This window comes from Rhinopithecus bieti, unplaced genomic scaffold (assembly GCF_001698545.2).
Source record: "Rhinopithecus bieti isolate Rb0 unplaced genomic scaffold, ASM169854v2 scaffold_9667, whole genome shotgun sequence".
Taxonomy (NCBI): Eukaryota; Metazoa; Chordata; class Mammalia; order Primates; family Cercopithecidae; genus Rhinopithecus; species Rhinopithecus bieti.
In genome coordinates this window covers 575,468-598,122 of record NW_016806207.1, presented here as the reverse complement: position 1 = coordinate 598,122, position 22,655 = coordinate 575,468, and the positions used below count along the sequence as shown (strand labels likewise).

The 22,655-nt window shown below is 42.6% G+C and overlaps 1 protein-coding gene across 7 annotated transcripts in view; it reads left to right on the top strand.

Annotated features, from left to right (window-relative positions):
* Window positions 1-22,655, top strand: part of RAB30 (RAB30, member RAS oncogene family) — a 110,661-nt gene that overhangs the window by 27,658 nt on the left and 60,348 nt on the right. The window contains exon 1 of one of the 7 annotated variants that reach the window (XM_017875215.1): window positions 17,594-17,929. The exons of 4 other annotated variants lie outside the window; for them this stretch is intronic. The gene's annotated coding sequence lies outside the window, so the exon portion shown is untranslated. Of the gene's footprint in view, window positions 1-17,593; window positions 17,944-18,975; window positions 18,994-22,655 lie in introns of those variants that run through there. 2 more of the 7 variants (XM_017875213.1, XM_017875210.1) reach the window with 2 other exon arrangements.

Below are 22,655 nucleotides of genomic sequence, written 5' to 3'. Positions count from 1 at the left end.
AGTAGCTGGGACTACAGGCGCCCGGCACCTCGCCCGGCTAATTTTTTTTATATTTTTTAGTAGAGACGGGGTTTCACTGTGTTAGCCAGGATGGTCTCGATCTCCTGACCTCGTGATCCGCCCGTCTCGGCCTTCCAAAGTGCTGGGATTACAGGCTTGAGCCACCGCGCCCGGCCTAAAAAATTTTTTTACTGTAAGTGCTGTATGAGTTTAAAGCTAGAAGCCCTTGGAAAGTGAAAAGGGTCTTTGTGGACTGTCATCAGTTTGTTGGAATTATTACCCTGTTCTGACAAATTTTCTAGGTGTTCCCTAGACACTTAGGGATCATTGCTTACTTCCACCTTCTTGCCACTTCAAATGATAGCTCTTCATTCTTCCTGGCTGTGTTAGAACTCTTTAAGTTATGGACGGAAGCAACCCAACTCTAACTGGGGTAAAGAGGGAATTTGTGGGAAGGATACTGACGTATTTTATGTAACCATGAAAAGAACAGGTACAGCCGGAACCAGGAGGTTTTAGAGCAGGTAACTTCCCTACCAGCCCCCAAATTTCAGTGGCTCAATACAAACGAAGTTTATTTCTTGTGTGTACAGCAGTTCAACATGGTTATTCCTGGCTAGGCTGCCTTTAATGTTTCGGGCACCCAGGCTCCTTCCATCTTGTGATTCCTTTGTTCTTAGAGCTCTCCTCGTTTAACCTGCAAATGGAGAAGGAGATGGAAGAAGGATCTCACATGGAAGGATTCCATGGGCCAGGTCTGAAAGTGGCTTATGTCATTTCTATCCTCAATCTATCGATTATAATTTAGTTTGTGACCCCATAATTTAGTTGTGACCCAATAACAGCTGAGAAAGGCCTGTTTGCCCAGGAAGAAAACAAAATGGGTTCAGTGAGCACCTAGCTAGTTTGAACCACACAGGGACTCAAAAGCTATTAAGATTTCGTCCCTTGCCTTTGCTTCTCTCCTACATCGCAAGGAGCATGGCCATGGATTGTTCCACAACACTAAATCTTACTGTGGTTACCACCAGAGAGGACTGACCCACACTCACACTGGCTTCCAGTAAAAAAAATCTCAATCAGTAATGATTGGACCAGTTTGGATCCTGTGAGCACCCCTAGATCAATCAGCAGTGGCCAGAAGAGCAGGGTGATTTAGTATAGCTGTGGCCACTGGGAGCCCCTCTTGGGCTGCTGCTAGTGAAGTGAAGGTGAATCACTGTGAGATAAAGAGTTGTCCCATTTGGCCAGGTCTGGTGGCTCACACCTGTAATCCCAGTACTTTAGGAGGCCGAGGTAGGAGGATGGCTTGAGCCTAGGAGTACGAGACCAGCCTGGGCAACATAGTGAGACCCTGTCTCTACCAAAAATAAAAATTAGACAGCTGTGGTGATGTGCTTATAGTCCCAGCTATTCAGGAGGCTGAGGTGGGAGGATCCCTTGAGCCCAGGAGTTCAAGGCTGCAGTGAACCATGTTCATGCTACTGCAGTCCTGCCTGGGTGACAGGGCGAAACCTTATCTTTTTTTTTTCTCTTTTTTTTTGAGACAGAGTCTCGCTCTGTTGCCAAGGCTATTACAGTGGTGCGATCTCGGCTCACCGCAACCTCTGCCTCCCGGGTTCGAGCAATTCTCCTGCCTCAGCCTCCCAACTAGCTGGGACTACAGGCGCACACCACCATGCCCAGCTAATTTTTTGTACTTTAGTAGAGACAAGGTTTCACCGTGTTGCCCAGGCTGGTCTCGAACTCCTGAGCTCAGGCAATCCGCCTGCCTCGGCCTGCCAAAGTGCTGGGATTACAGGCGTAAGCCACCGCGCCTGGCCTATGTTTTTTTTTTTTTTTTTTTTTTTTAAAGTCACCCTATTTGCCATCCACTAAAAAGGCTCAACCTCTCCTTTAGTTTCTACTCTTGTGGAAAATTTAGCTCAATTTTATAGTCCTCTTTCCAACCCTTATTACCACAGCCACAACAAATGATTGCATTTCATGGAATCTATGTCACCATCATTTCTAACATGTACAACTATTTTATGTACCACTGAGAAAACGAAAATGAGGTTCCTAATAATATCACAAAATGCTAAGATGCCATTATAAAATGCATCCTAGTTTCCAGCCTGTCAGAAATGTAAGAAAAGTATTTTAGAATTGATAAAGGATCATATTTATCACTTTAAAACAAAGCTCTATAATTTCATGCCTTGGTACTCCTGCTCATTTAGTTTTTTCAGTCCATTTAAACAATACTTGCAGGCCAGGTAATAATGAATAAAACAAATTCAGCTTCTGCCTTCTTAAACTCTTACTGCCTCTCCCCTTTTCATTTGCAGTGATCCCCTCTCCTCCTTTTCCATCATCCTGTTGTTATGAACTACTTGTGTGCCAGATAGTCTGTTGAACACTAGGGCTCAAGAAGGAATTTGATGGTTCTTATAGAACCTCAAGGTTCTTATAGTTGGGTAGTAAGGGCAGCGGGGGGTTAAGAGACAATAATGCAAACAAATAAGTAAATAAAGGGGTCCAGGTCCTGTTATTAAAGTCTTTTTTTTTTTCTTTTTAAGACATGGTCTCATTCTGTTGCCCAGGTTGGAGTGCCGTGGCTCAATCATGGCTCAGGGCAGCCTCAACCTCCCAGGTTCAAGCAGTCCTCAGCCTCCCAAGTAACTGAGGCTACAGGCCTGTACCACCATGCCCAGCTAATTTTAATTTTTAATATTTGGTAGAGACGAGGTCTCTCTATGTTGCTCAGGCTGGTCTCAAACTCTTAGGCTCAAGTGATCCTCCCACCACAGCCTCCCAAAGCATTAGGATTATAGGCATGAGCCAACATGCCTAGCCCCATTATTAAAATCTATATAGGGTACTGTGGGCCCCAAAAGGAAGGGAAATGGCCAGTTCTACTTTGAGGAGTGAGAATAGTTATATCATTCTTATTCTTACTGTTAAAATGATTGTACACTATTAAAAGAGTAATAGTCTCTTTGGATAATTAATGTGTAGTTATTTCCAAAGATGCCTGATAACAATCAATAAGTTGGCCAAGATGTTTTCCAAAGCCTATTTGAATCACCTCAAATTTTCGATTGAACTTTACCTTCAAAAGGTACATGTTCCAGCCTGGGCAACATAGTGAGACCCTGTCTCTACAAAGAATTAAAAAAAAAAAAATTAACCAGGCATGGTGGCATATACCTTGTAGTCCCAGCTACCTGGGAGGCTGAAATGAGAAGACTGCTTGAGCCCAGGAGGTTGAGGCTATAGTGAGCTGTGATCACACCACTGTACCCCAGCCTGGGCAACAGAGTGAGACCCTGTCTCAAAAAACAAACCAAACAATGAAAAAAAAAACTGCCCCGTTCCCCCTTTCCCCCTTCCAAAAAAACAAAAAAAAAAACCAGGCACATGTTGGCCTCCTTTTTTTTTTTGGTATGGAGTCTCGCTTTGTTGACAGGCTGGAGTGCAGTGGCGCGATCTCGGCTCACTGTAAACTCCGCCTCCCAGGTTCAAGCAATTCTCCTGCTTCAGCCTCCCAAGTAGCTGGGACTACAGGCGCACGCCATGACACCCAGCTAATTTCTGTATTTTTAGTAGAGATGGGTGTTTCACCATGTTGGCCAGGATGGTCTTGATCTCTTGACCTCGTGATCCGCCTGCCTTGGCCTCCCAAAGTGCTGGGATTACAGGCATGAGCCACCACGCCCGGCATCTTTTTGCAAACATTAATAAATAGTTTGCAAGGACTTTTATAGAGACACAACAAGGCGATATCAGATTTATCTTATTGTAGAGGCAGTCTGCCCTTCTTTACATTAATTATCTACCTACTTTAAAAAGATTCTTTTTAACCATGTGGTTCTTTTTCCAGCTTGAGCTGTGATCACGCCATTATTAAATGATGGAGTCATTTAATAATGACTCCATCATTTAATTGGAGCATCATTGAGTGGATGCTCCAGATCACATGCTCCAGCAGGGAGAAGGGCAGAGCATCTAAGAAGGGTGGAGTGCAGCCACTCAGGGACATCCTGGGGCACAGCAGCAGGACTTACAGCAATGGGATTTGGAGAGACGGTGGGTGAGGCTGTTTGGGCCTGGAATCTGCGAGCAGCCGTGACACGACCTTTCCTTAGAGGTCGCAGAGCTCAGCATGAACCTAGTGCAGGCTCGTTATCTGTCAAACAAGGATGCAGGCTAACATTAAACTCGTTTTGATTGGTTAGAAAACGTGCGAAGACAACCACAAGGTTGGGAAGTAAAGAGATTTTTTTTTGAGGTTCATAGAAAGGTCAGCAGAGGCGCCAATGTTTGTCTGCGTCCTCTGACTATTGGAAAAAGAAAAAGTGTACCTACTGAGTCAGGGAAAGAATTCAGATTTTAAGTGTTCATCTCTCTTCTGGTTTATAAAGAGCTTGGCAATGAACATTATGATATTCAGGATTTTTTTTTTTTTTTGAAACAGAGTCTCACTGTTGCCCAGGCTGAGTGCAGTGGTGTTATCACGGCTCACTGCAGCCTTGACTTGCTGGGCTCAAGTGATTCTCCCACCTCAGCCTCCTGGGTAGCTGGGACTGCAGGCATATGCCACCACATTTGGCTAATTTCTTACTTTTTAAGGATCTCACTATGTTGCCAGGCTGGTCTCAAACTCCTGGACTTAAGCAATCCTTCTGCCTCGGCCTCTAAGTGCTGGGATTAGAGGTGAGATTTTTTTTTTTAAAACCTTCTAGGCCAGTATGTCTAGAGCAGGGTGCCTGGGGAGAGGGTGAGATTTGTGACTCCATGTCATTTTTGGGCATACAGGGCCTTGTGGAGAGAAGTGAGCATCATTTTATTTTTTGTAGAGACAGGGTCTTGCTATGTTGCTCAGGCCAATCTCAAACTCCTGGCCTCAAGCCATCCATCCTCTTATCACCCAAAGTGTTGGGATTACAGGTATGAGCCAGCATGCCCAGCCCCAAGTTGCTTCTTTAGAGGAAAGGAGAAAAGGCGGAATCTCTAGATCAACTTCGTGATTTATAAGTAACAGTATGACGACAAAGTGTGTGGTTGGAGTGTATTGTACTTGTAAATGGAGATGCTCTACTGAGGGATGGTGGAAAAGCACCCTCAGCCCTTTTTAGAACTCATTGTTAGCACTCAAAAAGAGGAAGACTGAAAGAAAAAAAAAAACCATCCTTTGAAATCAGCAAGAGGTTTATACATAGCAGTGATTTATGGGTGAATAGAGGAGGAACATTAAAAGAATAATTGCTGGCTGTTTATTTTGGGAAAGTATGTGTAGTCAAGAGTCGAGGCAGGGAGCTTTATTTTTTCTTTTACCTTGCTCTATCTTCCATTAGTGTTAATAGGATCATATATTCAAGACTTTCCTTGGCTTGTTGCCCTGACATAATTGTTTGAATTCCTTGTTTTGGTATCATGTATTTTTAACAACAATAGAGGGAAAAAGAAATAATATTGTGAGCTAAATTATTCTATATGCCTTATTGTGGATGGAATTTATTCCCTTGGGTCCATGACTATTAAGATTATCAGTTTAGATGATCTGTGTTTCTGATAGCTATTTCGAGATAGCTTTATAATTTGCCCAAGGGGCTTGTTCAGGGGATGGCTCCATGTATTTTTTATTTGGTGGAATGAAGTAAGTTTTAATCCTGGTTATCTGAGCTCCAGGCCCTTCCAGGTGCCACTGTCATCCAAAAGGCCAATAGAGTGAATTGTTCCTCTCACTGTGGCGTCCACTCTGGGGACATTTATTAGGCAGTCACTTGATACACATTGACCCACTTGCCCCCTTGGTAGAGGAGTTAGTTCTTAGGGTTGCTACTGCAGAATTCATTTATTCAGTTAGCAAATCACAGTTGAGTTCCTGTTGTGCCTTTGGTATTGTTTCAGACTTGGTACTGCTCTGCGTGAAGAGCTGGAATCAGACAATTCAAGGAAACTGAGCAGAATTAGAATGCTAAAATGTCAGAGTTTAAAGGGACTTTAATCCAGAGGCAGCAAGCTTTTTCTATTAAAAGGGCCAGAAAGTAAATATATTAGGCTTTGGGGGCCACATATAGTCTCTGATGCATATTATTCTTTGTTTTACAATCATTAAAAAATGTAAAAATGGTCTGGGTGCTGTGACTCACAGTTGTAAACCTAGCACTTTGGCAGGCCGAGTGGGGTGGATTACTTGAAGCCAGGAGTTTGAGACTAGTTTGGGCAACAAAGTGAGACCCCCATCTCTACAAAATACAAATAAATTAGCTGGATATGGTGGTATACACCTGTAGTTGTAGCTACTCAGGAGACTAGGGTGGGAGATGGCTTGAACCCAGGAGTTCAGGGATGCAGTGAGCTATGATCACGCCACTGCACTGAAGCCTGGGCAATAGAGTGAGACCCTGTCTCTTAAAAAAAATAGTAAAAATAATTCTAAGCTGGGGGTAGAGATATAGGCTGGATTTGGCCCATGAGCCATAGTTTGCCAACCCCTGATCTAATAGATTCCCCTCATTTTACCAGTGAGGAAACTGAAAGCCAAAAGGTGAAATACCACCCCCCTCCCAGCCCTTTTTCTAAGTGGTGACACTTAGAAAAGGATCCCTAGGGGTCAGGCCCACACCTTAGAGTGTCCAGTCACCTTGCATATGTATAGCTTTGGTTCCGAGGGAAGTATGAATCGTAGTTAATTTTAAGACACTGAGTGCCTATCACTTTCCAGGACTGTGTTTGGGATTAAGCATGCACAATTTGGTACAACAGAGTTTTAGCTCTCAGTCAGCTTAGTCTGTGCAGGCAGATGAGATGGCCATGTGGAATGTGGCATACAGAGACAAGCAATGGGTACTGTGGAAGCACAGCAAGGCACTTCTCCCGCAGTGAGATGGGATACTTCATTCATTCATTGCACACACCCCCGCCCCCTCGCTGATATTTTGGAAGTATCTGCCCAATCTAAAGGAATGGGACAGATCGGGGTCTGGCTTCCCCCAGTTACTTGTTTCTTTCTTTGGGGACTGTTACTTATGCATATGCCATATATGGCTGGGTAAGTAATGAGGTTAAAGGAAGTAAAATGAAAGATTCGGACTACTACTGAAGAAAGGTGATTTACTTGGCAGTTGCTTTGTTTCATCAGTTTATCTGAGCAGTGTCATTGAGATACATATGAAACCGTATAAGATCAATCATAGAGCCTTTTAATATTCCAGAGCTTGAAGGGATTTTAGGATCACTTAGCTATAACCTCTCATTTAACAGATGAAGAGTGTGAAGCCCAGAGATTTTAAATTACTTACTCTGGGTCACACAGCTAATTATTAGAATCTCAGAGTGGATTTTAGATACAAATAGATACCTAGTATAACCACTCAGATAATAATAAAGATTAATAATTCTAGCCAATGTTTACCTAAATTTACTATAATATGTATAGTCATATACATAATCTCAGTTCTGATAGTAACTCAATGTAATAGGTACCCATTTTACAGCTGAGGAAACAAAACTTGGAGAGGTTAAGTCAATTTTGTCCAAAGCCACCAAGCCAATTAAGTGGTAGAGTCAGGATCTAGGCTCAAGTGTTTAACCATGGCAAAGCTCTTTATTGCAGTTTGACTAAGTGCTTGGATTGTACTTCTCCATTAGTTTGTGACTTCCTGGTGGACAGTGGGCATGCCCTTTTCATCTGTGTTTTCCTACTCTGGGCTTGGCATATAAAACTTGTTCAATACATGTTTACAGAGCTGGGTGTGGTAGCTCATGCCTGTAATCCCAGCACTTTGGGAGGTCAAGGCAGGAGGGTCGTTTTAGCCCAGAGTTCGAGACCAGCTTGGGCACAATGGCAAGATCCTATCTCTAGGAAAAAAATGTATATATATGGGCACAGTGGTGGATGCCTGTAGTTTCAGTTGCTTGGGAGGCTGGGTGACAAAGCGAGACCTTGTCTCTATAAAAAAAAAATGATTACAGAATATACGAATAAATGAGTTAATCAATCCACACTTCTTTAACCAGTTGGCACTTCTGGTGATGAGTGAATGGGAATTCAGTGTCTGTATTAGACCATGTCTAGATCTGCTGATGGCTAGTCCTTTCATGAGGTAGGCTAATGTGCAGATTTGGGCTAGGAGAGCCTATTGCCCTGCAGCTGTTTTTACAGTGCCCCTGACCATTTTTGAGAATTAATGTGTACAGTAGAATTCTCTTTGAACATCAAAGATTCCTCGAAGACCTGATAGCCTGCTTGGTTTCTCTGAATCTGATGAAGTTTGTAGAGGCAACTGAAAGATTCTCTCTGTATGTAGTACCTTCCTTTTGCACAGCCATTTTAATTTAAAGCTGTAGTTTCAAACTATATTCTGAAGCATCCTGGGGTTTGTGGGCTAGTGAATCAAGGAATTCTATAAGAAAAATGAGGCATGGATTTGGCTTTGAGCCAAATGATGCCTAAAACAAATTCTTTGCTGCATTACTTTTTCAGTTCTGATGAACAAGAACAACCAACTCATTAAATGTACAGTACCTGGCAGTATTTTCTCCCTTTCTTATATAAGTTGAATGTTTTCCTCATCTGACAATGGTAATACATGGGATAGCTCTACTGGACTTTTTCGAAGCCAAAGATCTTTGAACAGATTTGTAGAGATTGTTCTAAAAACAAACAAACAAACAAACTTCCTACCCGGGTTCTGTTTTTTATATAGAGAATGGGCTTTGTTTGCCATTCACTCTAAGAATTTTTCTATATGGCATAATAAAGCTGAAGTTCGTAGATTTTAGTTCAGAAAGCCGTATCTTTTGAACCTAGGCCTCTGGGTTTGTTCACATAAGTCAATATACAGCATTAATAATTGCTGCATATGACTTGAGGGAAAAATCCAAATTAAATAAAGAAGGCTTTCATGAGGTTGGGAATAAACAGATTTAGGTTATAACAGTAGGATTCTTTAGGGATTTTCACGGGGTAGAGATGAATACAAGATACCCTTCTCATTTGCAGACGTTTGAGAAATCTCTTAATATAGAGAAACACAGGAATATTTGTTTTCCAACACAAAATAATTCAAAGACCTGCCCATGTTTCTTGCCAAAGCTTTGTTCTTTTTAAGTCCCATCCAACCTACACAAATTTTTTTTCTGATTATATCAGGAATAAAACCTCAGTGGCTGCTTGCTGTTAACACACCTCCCTTTAAACATTTCTTGGTTTCCTAATGAGTCTTTCATTTAACTATATCATAATATAACCCTGGTTTACTGCACTTTATATCTGCTCCCCTCCCCCATCAGCAGTAGTAGTGCTGCCTCCAGTAAAAGGGGCAGGGGTGGGGATGGAAATAATCTGTTCACTGCATGATAGGTTGTTATGTTACAGGGTAAATAGGGGTGTATGGTTTTTTTCTATCTAATTTTTTATTTTGAAAAATCTAAAATGTATTAGTATAAAGGACAACCAAAAAACCCTTTACTTAGGTTTACTAATTGCTAACATTTTGCCACATTTGATTTATCTTTCTTTAGAAATTCATATTTACACTAGGGGGTAGGGCAGATATCATGATCCTTTCTCTCTAAATATATCAGTATTCTCTTAAGTGTAAGGGGGATATTCTTCTTCATAGCCACAATACCATTATCATGCCTTAGAAATTTAACAGTGATTCCATAATGTCATCTAATATAGAGTCCATATTTACATTTTGCCTTTGATCCACCAGCTGATAAACAAATCATGTCAAAACTTAGTGGCTTAAAACAACCACAGTTTATTAGTGCTCATAATTCCATGGGCCAGTTAGGTGGTTCTTCTAATGTGGATTAGGCTCAGCTGATCATCTGGGCTCCTTTATACCTCTGGAGTCAGCTGCTGGACTGACTAGGAGCTGGCTGGTCTAAGTGGGCCTCAGTTTGGATGGCTTTTGTTTGCTCCGGAGGGTTCTCTCATCCTCCACCAATCTAGAACAGGCTTGTTTCCATGCTTATGGGCGGGCTCTAACAGAGTGGAAGAGTGCAAAGCGTTTTAAGGCCTAGGCTTGGAATTGGCACAGCATCACTTCCACAATCTTTTGGTCAAAGCAAGTCACACGCTCCTCTTGATGGGAATAACTGCAAAGTCATATTGCTCAAGGGCATGGATACAGGGGCATGAACAATCACAGCCATTTTTGCAATCTGTCATACCCCTATTGTCCAAATACCGTTAATAATAATGTTAAAGTTATGTTAATTATTATAACTGTCGGTTTGTTTTTAATCCAGGATCCAAACAAGGTTATACATTAAATTTAGTTGTTATGCCTCTTTAGTCTCTTTAAATCTATAGGAGTCTCCCCCCTTATTTGTGTTTTATGATATTTTTAAGATTCCAGGTCTGTTTTCTTAACAATATCTCATGATCTGAATTTGTATAATTATTTCTGCATGATTATATACAGGTTAAATATTTTGGGCAAGAATTCTAAAGCTGAGGTTGTATGTTTCCCATTTCATCACAAAAGGAGGCACATAATGTTAGTTTGTCCAGATCATTAGTGATGCTAAGTGGAATTACTGGCTAAAATTAGGGAGCTGCCAGATTTTGCAGTCATGAAGGTGCCATTTCCTAGAGAAAGATTTGTGGGTTTTTTTGTTTTTTGTTTTTGTTTTTGTTTTTTTGTTTTTTGGAGATAGAGTCTTACTCTATCGCCCAGGCTGGAGTGCAGTGGTGCGATCTTGGCTCACTGCAACCTCCGCCTCCTGGGTTCAAGCAATTCTCCTGCCTCAGCCTCCCAAGTAGTTGGGACTACAGGCGTGCACTGCCATGCCTGGCTAATTTTTTGTATTTTTTTTTTTTTTTTGTAGAGATGTTTCACCGTGTTGCCCAGGATGGTCTTGAACTCCTTAGCTCAGGCAATCTACCCACCTTGGCCTCCCAAAGTGCTAGGATTATAGGCATGAGCCACTGCACCTGGCCTAGATTTGTTTTAAGTGTGGACATTTGGTGTTAGCCTTCTTCCAATCACATCAACGTATATTTGTTAGATACCTATTGTATATCTAGTCTGATTTAGTGCTATGGGGATCTAAAAGAATGGTAAGGAATGTTCCCTGTCTGAAGGAATATATAATTTTCCTGAGTTGCTCTTTTAAAAACTGAACAAATAGGAGAGGAGTGGTGATTCTAAGTTAAAACTCTGTCTCTACTAAAAATACCAAGAAAATATTTTTCTTTTTTTGAGACAGAGCCTTACTCTCTTGCCCAGGCTGGAGTGCAGTGCTCCCTGCACCTCCGCCTCCCAGGTTCAAGCGATTCTCCTGCCTCAGCCTCCTGAGTAGCTGGGATTACAGGCGTGTGCCACCACACCTGGCTAATTTTTGTATTTTTACTAGAGACAGGGTTTCACCATGTTGGCCACGCTGGTCTCACACTCCTGGTCTCAAGTGAAAGCTACCCAGCTCAGCCTCCTAAAATGCTGGGATTATAGCCATGAGCGACCTCACCCTGCCTAGGTTAAAAATTTTTTTAAAAAAGTTTTAAAGTTAAAGAGTTTATAAACCCCCCCCCCCCCTTTTCTTTTAAAGCTTAATGAAGTTCACAAACTGAACACATTAGGGTAACCAGTACCCAGATTAAGAAACAGAACATAACCAACATCTCTGTAAGACTGATTTTTCTGCAGCCAATTAAGCCTACTGAGTTCCTTTCCTCCTTGGGGCCTGGTGTGCAATAGCTGCAAACAGCAGCTTCCTTGGTAGTGTATGCAGCCTGTTTCTTGTATGGGTTGCTCTAAGGGACCTTGGAGACAGGCCTTTCTAATATATGTTTATGTCTCTGTGTGGGCTCCAAACAGTGGAGGTGCCTTTCGAAAGCCTCAGGGAGCCTTGGCCAGGGTTCATACTAGCCAAGGCATCATGTCTATGCACACCAGGCTACAGAACCAGGAGCATGTGATAGAGGCCCGCCGTAGGGCCAAGTTCAAGTTCCTTGGCCACCAGAAGATCCACATCTGAAAGAAGTGCGGCTTTATGAAGTTCGATGCAGATGATTTTTTTTTTTTTTCCTTTTTTTGAGACAGAGTTTTGCTCTGTCTCCCAGGCTGGAGTACAGTGGTGTGATCTCAGCTCACTGCAACCTCCACCTCCCAGGTTCAAGCAATCCTCCTGCCTCAGGCTCCCGAGTAGCTGGGACTACAGGCACCTGCCACCATGTCCAGCTAATTTTCGTATTTTTTTGGTAGAGATGGGGTTTCACCATGCTGGCCACGGTGGTCTCGAACTCCTGGCCTCAAGTCATTCGCCCACCTCAGCCTCCCAAAGTACTGGGAATAAAGGCGTGAGTCACTGCACCTGGCCAGGGCAGATAAATTTGAAGACATGGTGGCTCTGGGATGAGAAGTGGCTCATCCCAGATGGCTGTGGGGTCAAATACATTCCTCTGGGCAAGTGATAGGCCCTGCTTTCATGAGGGCTTCCACTGTGCTGCTCCCTCCTACTACCCACCAATAAATCCTACTTCCTGTCCAGAAAAAAAGGATACTGATTTTTAACTGTATAGAACTTATATCCAAAATGGTGATTGTCCTTTTCGATACCAAGTTATGAGCGATTCAAAAAAATCAATATTATTTTAAGTTCAAAATAATGTTATTCAATTTGATCACTCTCTATACTGTATTCAAGCTTGATTCAGAGTAACTTTTCACCATGTCCATTTGTCAAAATCTCTTTTCTTTCATTTCTGTCTTAGAGCAGAAGGTGACTTTTTTTCCAAGGGTAGCTATCCCCTCTTGACGTGCTGGGGTCTGGTCATTCTGTTTCTTTCCTGCATCTTCTGCATCTATCTTCTGTCTTCAGCTTTTCCTTTTCTTTTGGCTCTTGCTCCTTACCTTATACTCTTTTTTTTTTTTTTTTTTTTTTTTGAGACGGAGTCTCGCTCTGTCACCCAGGCTGGAGTGTAGTGGCTGGATCTCAGCTCACTGCAAGCTCCGCCTCCCGGGTTTACGCCATTCTCCTGCCTCAGCCTCCCGAGTAGCTGGGACTACAGGCGCCCGCCACCTCGTCCGGCTAGTTTTTTTGTATCTTTTAGTAGAGACGAGGTTTCACCGTGTTAGCCAGGATGGTCTCGATCTCCCGACCTCGTGATCCGCCCGTCTCGGCCTCCCAAAGTGCTGGGATTACAGGCTTGAGCCACCGCGCCCGGCCACCTTATACTCTTAATAACAGTCTTGCTGCTTCTCCTCATCAGACTACTTACTTTTCTTTCCCTTTCCCTCCTTTTATTGCTAAAATTCTTAAAAGAGTGCCTCATCTTCCTGTTTAACCCATTCATCCAGTTGCCCTTTGAAACTTGGTTTATTTCCCCACAGTTCCAGAGAAGTCCTTTGACAAACTCCTACTTATTAAGTCGGCCATTTTTTCAGCCTTTATTCTTTTGGATTTCTGCTTCCTTTGGAAGTCTTACTCATCTTTTCTTTGAGACTGCCTCCTTCCTCAGCATCCATTGTTGTGTGCTCTTGGTTCTCTGCTTACTGCTCGGAGCTCTCCCCTAAGAGTTTTGACTTCCCCAGGCTGGAGTACAGTGGCGTGATCTCGGCTTACTGAAGCCTCAACATTCCAGGCTTAAGTGATCCTCCCACCTCAGCTTCCCAAGTGCTGGGACCACAGACACACACCACCACACCTGACTAATTTTTGTATTTTTTGTAGAGATAGGGTTTTGCTATGTTGCCCAGGCTGGTCTTGAACTCCCGAGCTCAAGGTATCTGCCCACCTTGGCGTCCCAATGTGCTGGGACTACAGTCGTGAGTCATGAGTGCTTAGCTGAGAATGGCATTTCTTAGGACTTTTTATCATGGACTAAGTGTTGTTAAGTTGGCAGTTTATTTGCAGTTTGAAGATTGTGGTGTTAATGGCAAACTCTCAATTAAATTGATGTACATTTTCTGTAACCCTAGTTTCTTGATGTTGTGCCTGGCAGGAACTCAATAAATGTTCATTGGAATCATTCATTCATTCAGTTATTTATTTATATGTTCAATAAATATTTACTAAATGACTAGTTGGTGAATTGAATTGTTTGTTAATTCGACAGTAGGTAACTTTTTTCAAATTATCTAAATATGGTTTTCTTTATCTTTTTGTTTCAACTTTGTTGAATATGATTTTTCCTAATTTGGGCAATTACTAATTATGTGACTCTTGGATAAGTTACTTTACCTTTAGAAATCAATTTTCTGGTTTTTATAACGGAATAATAATAGTGGCTACTTTCTGGGTTGTTGTAAGGATTGGATTTTTAAAAATGCACATAGTACATGCCTAGCATATAGTTATGGATCTGTAGTAAGAGATGTTAGCTATTTTCTTCTCCTTTTTTTTTTTTTGAGATGGAGTGTCTCTCTTCTTGCCCAGGCTGGAATGCAGTGGCGCGATCTTGGCTCACTGCAGCCTCTGCCTCCCAGGTTCAAGTGATTCTACTGTCTTAGCCTCTCAAGTAGCTGGGATTACAGGCGCCCGCCACCATGCCCGGCTAATTTTTGTATTTTTAGTAGAGACAGGGTTTCACCACATTGGCCAGTCTGGGCTCAATCTCCCAACGTCAGGTGATCTGCCCACCTTGGCCTCCCAAAGTGCTGGGATTACAGGCGTGAGCCACTGTACCCAGCCTCATTATTATTCTTAATTGAATGTATCAGGCACAAGGCGTTGGTCCTCACAGTAAACATCTTGAAGTAGGCATTGCTTTCCCTGTATTTCAAAGAAATAGACTGAGATTCAGAGGATTTAAATAATTTGCCAGAGGACACAGCGCTAATCAATTGCAGATATGCGATATCCAGTTCCATAGCTTATGCCTTTCACCTACACCAAAAAGCCTTTCAACATCTTGTTTGACACTTAGAAATGAACTAGGAGTCACTTTATAGTGACTAAAATTAGCTAACGTTGTTCTCATTTTCCTTCTGAGAGGTAGGACATACCAAGGGAGTTCTGCCCTGTTGGAGAAACTCCAGTCCTGAAGGTTACATTAATTAAGATTTTATCTTTAAACCACAGAATTCCAGAGTTTAGGAGGATTTTATGTAGCATTTTCCCTATTCAATTACTGAATTCTCTCTCTAACCCTGTAGACAAGGGGTCATCTGTATTTTTCTTTAACACTTCCAATGACAGAAAAGTCACCCTCTCCCACTCCCAAGGCAGCTCATTTCACTCTGACCATGAGACAGACCTTTCTTACGTCAGACTGAATTCCTTTCCTATGTCTGTCTTCCACACATTGGTTCCAGTTTGGCAGTGATGGCCACATGAAGTAAGTGGAACCCCTGTTTCCTAAGGCAGCCTTTCAGATTCTTGCACTTTATTCTCTATCATAACCCCCAAACACTTTATCTTCACCAGAGTAGCAGCTTCAGGCCTTTAATTCCTAGCTTCCACTTGAATAAACAACTGGGGTCCACTTGTTTTTTCTTCTTAGTTTGATATAGTTGGCTATCTCACGAGCATTTTGCTTCTCCTCCAGTCTCTGTTAATACGTGGTACCACCCTCTACCCAGTTGTTCAAGCTAGAAACCCAGGAGTTTGTTCCCTTCACCATTCACATGCCATTCGTCAGCAAGTATTTTCATTATTTTTTTAAAAAATTCATTCGGCTGGGTGCAGTGGCTCATGCCTGTAATCCCAGCACTTTGGGAGGCCGAGGCAGGTGGATTACATAAGGTCAAGAGTTCGAGTCCAGCCTGGCTAACATGGCGAAACTCTGTCTCTACTAAAAATACAAAAATTAGCCAAGCATGATGGTGGGCGCCTGTAATCCCAGCTACTAGGGAGACTGAGGCAGAGGTTGCAGTGAGCCGAGATCACACCACTGTACTCCAGCCTGGGTGACAGAGCAAGACTTGCTCTAAAAAAAAAAAAAAAAAAAAATTCATTTGTCTTTTATTTTTTTACATTGTAATTAAATTTCAAATTTTTTATTTTTATTTTTTTATAAAAACAGTATCACCTCAAGTATTTTCTTTCTCATTCCCAAATATAAAATCCTCTCCCCTACCATTATCATGGTCCAGGCCACCGTTATCTCTCCCCCATTCCTGAGTCTTGCCCACTCCCTACATTCACTTCTCCACACAGCAACCAGAATTATCTCTTTAAAGCGCAAATCAGATTACACTATTTCCCTGATTAAAACTCTTTTTTCATCTCCCATTGCCCTTTGAACAAAATTCAAAGTGTTTTCCATAGTCAACAAGGCCCTGTATCATCTCAACCATTCTTTTTTCCCTGCTGCTCACCCAGCCTTGGTCCCTGTTCTCCTTTATGTTCCTTGGACACGCCAAACCTTTTCCGGTAGCCAACCCTTGCACTTCTTGTATCTATTGCCTGCGCTCTTTTCCTAGCTTTGCAAATGCCTGGCTCATTCTCATCTTTCAGGTCTTAGCTCACATCTCACTTTCTCAGAGACGCCTGACCCCATCACTCCTCTAAGGCCCCATCTCATCATTCTGTAATTATCTATCTGCATTGTCATCTATCCTCACGAGAACATTAGTTCTTTGGTGACTGGACCTACCTTACTTTAACACTTGTATCCTCTGTAAGTGTCACAGTAGCTGGCTCATAGATGGTGCTCAATAATTATCTGAGGAATAAATGAATGGCCTCATAATTGACTGAAAGGGTGTTGGAATCACATTAAAAATGAATTTGAGGCTGGGCGTGGTGGCTCATCCCTGTAATCCCAGCACTTTGGGAGGCCGAGACTGGCAGATAACTTGAGGTCAGCAGTTCGAGACCAGCCTGGCCAACATAATAAAACCCTGTCTCCATTAAAAATACAAAAATTACCTGGGCATGGTGGCACCTGCCTGTATTCCCAGCTACTGGGGAGGCTGAAGCAGGAGAATTGCGTGAACCTGGGAGGTGGAGGTTGCAGTGAGCTGAGATCGCACCACTGCACTCCAGCCTGGGAGATGGAGTGAGACTCCATCTCAAAAAAAAAAAAAAAAAGAGAATTTGAACCTGAGCTTTGCCACTTCCTGTGTGACTTTGGGCAAATTATGCTATCTCTCTGCGCTTTAGTTGCCTCATCTGAATAATAGCCATTCTATCTACCTTACAGAATGTAGTGCAGGTCAGTTAAGACATTGACTGTGAATGTACCCACCATGGTACCTGATCCATATTAGGTATTCAGTCCACCACCAGTCAAAGCCTGGCACTTAATTCTAAACATGCATAGAAGAGTTCTATCAAGTTTCAGCCTCATTAATGGAACTGTTTGTGTGTTGTGCCTGTGTGTATGTGATCCATAAGATGCCTGTGACTTCCCTCAAGTAACACTTGCCTGGCTGGGAAGACGGTTCTAACCCAGGGTGTCAGCTGTTGCACTGAATGATACTCAATCTGATTACCCAGAGGTGCCAAGCACAGAGCCTTCACTGGAGAGCTGAACACAGACCCTAAAATCTAAATTATCAAACCTAACATCGTGTGGCCCAGTCTGGTTGTCAAGATAGATGCTGTGTCTAGACAGTCATCTCCCTTGGGAAATCACAGTTGCTCAAAAAGGAGGCACGTGGTCTCCTGTTAAGAATACAAAACAGGCCTGTGAGCTGTTGAGGAAGAGGTTGCTGCTTGAGGTTGCATGGGCCTATGGAGCAGGGCCTGGGGAAAGAAGCTGTCTGCTTCTATACTCACGTGAGTCTCTGGATCATGGTGGTGGCCTTCTCCTTCACTCATGTCGGGACAGCAGAGTCCGTGGTACATGGGAAGGTGGAAACATAGCTATCAGCTTTCCCAGAGCGAGTGATTCTGTGCCTCCACTGAAGAGTGCTGGGAGGAATTGAAAGGCAAGTCTGGAATGTGCATTACCTGCTGGGGAGGGGAGCAGAAATCTCCCTGCAACTTGCGTGCTTGGCATGATGATCTAGATGGCTCCCTTCTGAAGGCTGTTAGGGTGAGTGTTTTAAGGTGAGTGCTCTGGAATTAGACAGACCTGGGTTCCAATCCTGGTGATGCAGTGACCTTGATCAAGTTATTGAATGTCTAAGCCATAGTTTGCTTATTACTAAATGGAGGGAATAACGACCTATATCTTATCTAGTTGCTGTGAGGATTAGCTGATACAGTGCATGTAAAAATATTAGCTTAGTGCCTGGCACATAGCCAGTGTTCAGTAAATGATCATTCTTTTTATTAGTCAGGACAGGTCAGGATTTTGAGTTTAGTATTTCTTTTCTTTCTTTTCTTTTCTTTTCTTTTTTTCTGCTCTCTGCTAACAAAAAGTTTGATACTTCTGATGAGCCTCACCCACATTGAACTTTCCAGTCTTGCTTCCCCTTTTGCTAACTGTGTTCCTTGGACAAGTTACGGAACCTCTCTGAGTCAGTGTTCTTACCTGTTACATGCAGTTTACAGTTCCCATCTCACAGTGAGGATGAAATGAGATCAGAGCACCTGATACATAGTAAGTGCTCAAAATACTTATTTCCTCCTGTCTTGGTTCTCGAGTATCTGAAATACGGCCCCTTTAAGCTTGTTAAGATTCCTCACTAGCCTTGTATGCAGCTGTGGGCAGAGAGCTTTGGCAGAAGGAAAGACTTTTTGTTTTTTTTTAAATGACTGTTTCATAATCTGTTGGCTCAAATCTGCTGCTGCCACACCCTGTGCCTCTCAGGGTCCCTGGGTCCCACTGCAGTTATCATATGCCTCACCTTTAACCTAAATGACCCTGGGAATGGCTGCTATGGAAGGATTTACTGAATGCAAAAAGGATTTTCTTCCCTGCTCTTTGGGGCAAAGCTGGCTCAGAGAGTCTTAGCTGCAGCGGGAGGGGCTGGCAGGCCTGAACTGCAATTGGACTTAGCAGTCAGGGGTTTTCTGGTTTTCATTAAAATTCTCTGGCTGTCTTTCGGGATAGCTCCATTGGATATGACTGTGCACTGGAGCCGGTTGTGCTGTTCTCTCAGCTATACACACCCATCAAATCACAGTGCCCCTGAGGACGAGAGAAAATTGAAGGTAGGGAATAGTCTGGCTGAGGGGTCTTGCTGAGCAACCTTGTGGTAAGGGGCCTCCATTTATAACTGCAGAGCTTGAGTTTTGCAAAGTCTTAAATACAGATAGGGAGGCAGACATGGCTGAGCTGGGAATGGGTTGCAGAGAGAATCCTGTTACAGCTTGCTTTTGAGGATGGACTTGCTCTTGAGGACAGATGGAGGTTTCTTGGCAGCTGTTGGGGGTCCCCAAGTGTTACATTAATGAAAATGGCCTGATCTGATTATTCTTTTTTGTTTTTGTTTGTTTTTTCATTTGATCTGATCGTTCTTTGGAGGTACTTGATACCCTCATATGCCCAAGGGGGTTGGGGTTGGGTGATGCGGTTTTCTGAGGGTGACAGGCTGAATTAAAGAGGATTGAGATTTTTATTTATTTATTATTGTTTTCTTAATTCCCAATGTGTTAGAAGAGGATTCAGTTTTGAATGTTAATTTCTAGTGGTTGAAGGAATCTCACTTGAGACTGAAACTTGAGCTTGCAAACCTAGGTTCAAATCATGACTCTGCTATTAACTTGCTTTATGACCTTGGGCAAGTTACTTTCCTGGATCTCAACTTCACAGTGTGGTTATAGGGATTAAATGAGATAAATTATGTAAAGCTCTTGGCATATCGAGTGTTCTCAACAAATGAGAGATGTTATTAGAAATTGGCCTAGATTTGACCTGTCACTCCAGCTTGCCAAGATATATTCTAATTCTGTCATGTAAAACATTTGTTCCGCATCCCTCCCAGCTTTGTGTCATTTAAGAACTTAAGGCAGGCCAGGCTCAGTGGCTCACACCTTTAATCCTAGCACTTTGGGAAGCCAAGGTGGGCAGATCACCTGAGGTCAGGAGTTCGAGACCAGCCTGACCAACATGGTGAAACCCTATCTCTGCTAAAAGTACAAAAATTAGCTGGGTATGGTGGCATGTGCCTGTAATCCTGGCTACTCTGGAGGCTGAGCAGGAGAATCACTTGAACCCGGGAAGCAGAGGTTGTAGTGAGCCGAGATCGCACCATTGCACCCCAGCCTGAGCGACAGAGTGAGACTCTGTCTCAAAAAAAAAAAAAAAAAAGAATTTGAGGCAAACATGTTCCCTAGGGCAAGCTGAAACTCCTCTCCCTGGAAAAATGCATCAAAACCATATTATTATGTTCCCCAGTGAGATGTTTAAGATGTCGAGTATTTCATATTTAGGTAACTTAGAAAAAATGGATTTTTTTCCTATCATTCTTGATAGATAGATTATGAGACAACCATTTTAATTGATATTGGGTATAAATGTTTCCTGATGTTACTTCCAAGAGAGCATGATTAAGGTTCCTATTTGCCTTTAGAGTAAACTCTTTTTCCAGTCTTTTCTCCTTTTACTCTACTCTTCAAACCCTGTGTTCTAGCTATGGTGGACTGCTTACATAAAAATAATTAATGCGAAATATACAATGGGTATGAAAGAATGTTTTAAATACATATTTTCAGTTGAAAGATGAATATTAAAATTGTGGCCAGATGCAGTGGCACATGTTCGCAATTCCAGCTACTCAGGTGGCTGAGGTTGGAGGATTGCTTGAGGCCAGGAGTTCAAGACCAGCCTGGGCAAAATAGTGAGATGCTGTCTCAAAAAATAAAAGGAAGAAAATTGTGAATGTGCCATCCAATTTATCAGATAGAACATTATTTGTGTCCTAGAAGCTGTTTGTCCACTCTCTGCCCCGAAATCATACCCCCTTTTCTCCTCACCAGACATAATGATTATCCTGACTTTTGTGTTCATCGTTCTCTTACTTTTCTGTACAGTTTAACCACCTATGTTTGTATTACTAAAACAAATGTTTTTTTAAAAAACCAAGAAGCAAGCACAAACCTAGCAAGCTTTGTCACTGTTAGATCTAAACTCTGGGTCATAATATGGCTTTAGATTCCCAGGGGGTTTAAAAGACTCTAATGGGGAAGTCAGTGGGCAAGGATGTGAATGAATCCTAGGAAATAAGGATCACTACTATTGAGACATCTGACAGGGTTGTAGTGTGGGCACACACTGGACGTATGGAATATGGTCACAGAGAGTAGATGGCTCTGTATTTTCTACTTCCAGTCTCTCTTTGGCCTCCTTTCAGCTCTCAAGGAGTAGGTCAAAGCAGAACTCTTCTGTAGGATAAAGTGAATGTCACCAACTAACCCAAACAAATAGTGTGGAGACGAGCAGGTACTTCATCAGCATATGGTCAAGACAAATAGAGGCAGAAAGAACCTGGACCAAGTTTACCTATGCGTTTTTTGTCAGGTTAAAAAGAGAATATGCAGGCCGGGCCTGGTGGCTCTCGCCTGTAATCTCAGCACTTTGGGAGGCCAAGGCAGGCGGATCACCTGAGGTTGGGAGTTCGAGACCAGTCTGACCAACACGGAGAAACCCCATCTCTCTTCAAAGTACAAAATTAGCCAGGTGTGGTGGCACATGCCTATAATCCCAGCTACTCGGGAGGCTGAGGCAGGAGAATCACTTGAACCTGGGAGGCAGAGGTTGCGGTGTGCCAAGATTGCGCCATTGCAATCCAGCCTGGCCAACAAGAGCGTAACTCCATCTCAAAAAAAAGAAAAAAAAAAATCTGCAGCACCACTTATGGAATATTCTTACCCAAACATTGACTCCTAAAATCTCATTAAGCCTCTAGAGCTAACTTTAATATATTGGAAAGATGGGGGAAAGGATGACAAGTTGAATTACACTCTAAGGAAACAAACAGAAAAATTTAGAATGTAGAACATTCTGTCAGACAACTGACTTGGCTTCTGCAACAAGTCAGTGACATGAAAAAAATAATAAAGTGACTTAAGAATTATAACCAGATGTCATGTGTGAACCTTGTTTTGATTCGGATAGTCTATGTGTTAGTTTGCTAGGGCTGCCATAACAAAATACCACACACTGGGTGGCTTAAGCAACAGAAATTAATATTTGCACAGTTCTGGAGGCTAGGAGTCCAAGATCAAGGTGCTGGCAGGATTGGTTTCCTCTGAGGCCTCTCTCCTTGGCTTGCAGATGGTTGCCCTCTTGTCACCTCCTTGCATAGTCATTTCTCTGTATATGCACACTCCCAGTGTCCTGCTACATGTCCTATTCTCTTTCTATAAGGACACCAGTTAGATTGGATTAGGGCCCACCCTAACAACCTCATTTTAATTTAATTACCTCTTTAACGGCTCTATCTCCAAATACATGAACAGTCACATTCTAAGGTACTAGAGTTTCAACATATGTATGAACTTGTGGGGGGACACAATTTAGTTTAATTGCAAAGAGACTTTTTTTTTTTTTGAGATGGAGTCTTGCTCTGTTGCCCAGGCTGAAGTACAATGGCACGATCTCAGCTCACTACAACCTCTGCCTCCTGGTTTCAAGCAATTCTCTTGCCTCAGCCTCCTGAGTAGCTGGGATTACAGGTGCGTGCCACCATGCCCAGCTAATTTTTGTATTTTTAGTAGAGATGGGGTTTCACCATGTTGGCCAGGCTGGTCTCAAACTCCTGACCTCAGGTGATCTGCCCACCTCAGCCTCCTAAAGTGCTGGGATTATAGGCATGAGCCACCGCACACAGCCAAAAAAAGACTTTTTTTTCTTTTTTTTTTTTTTTTTTTTT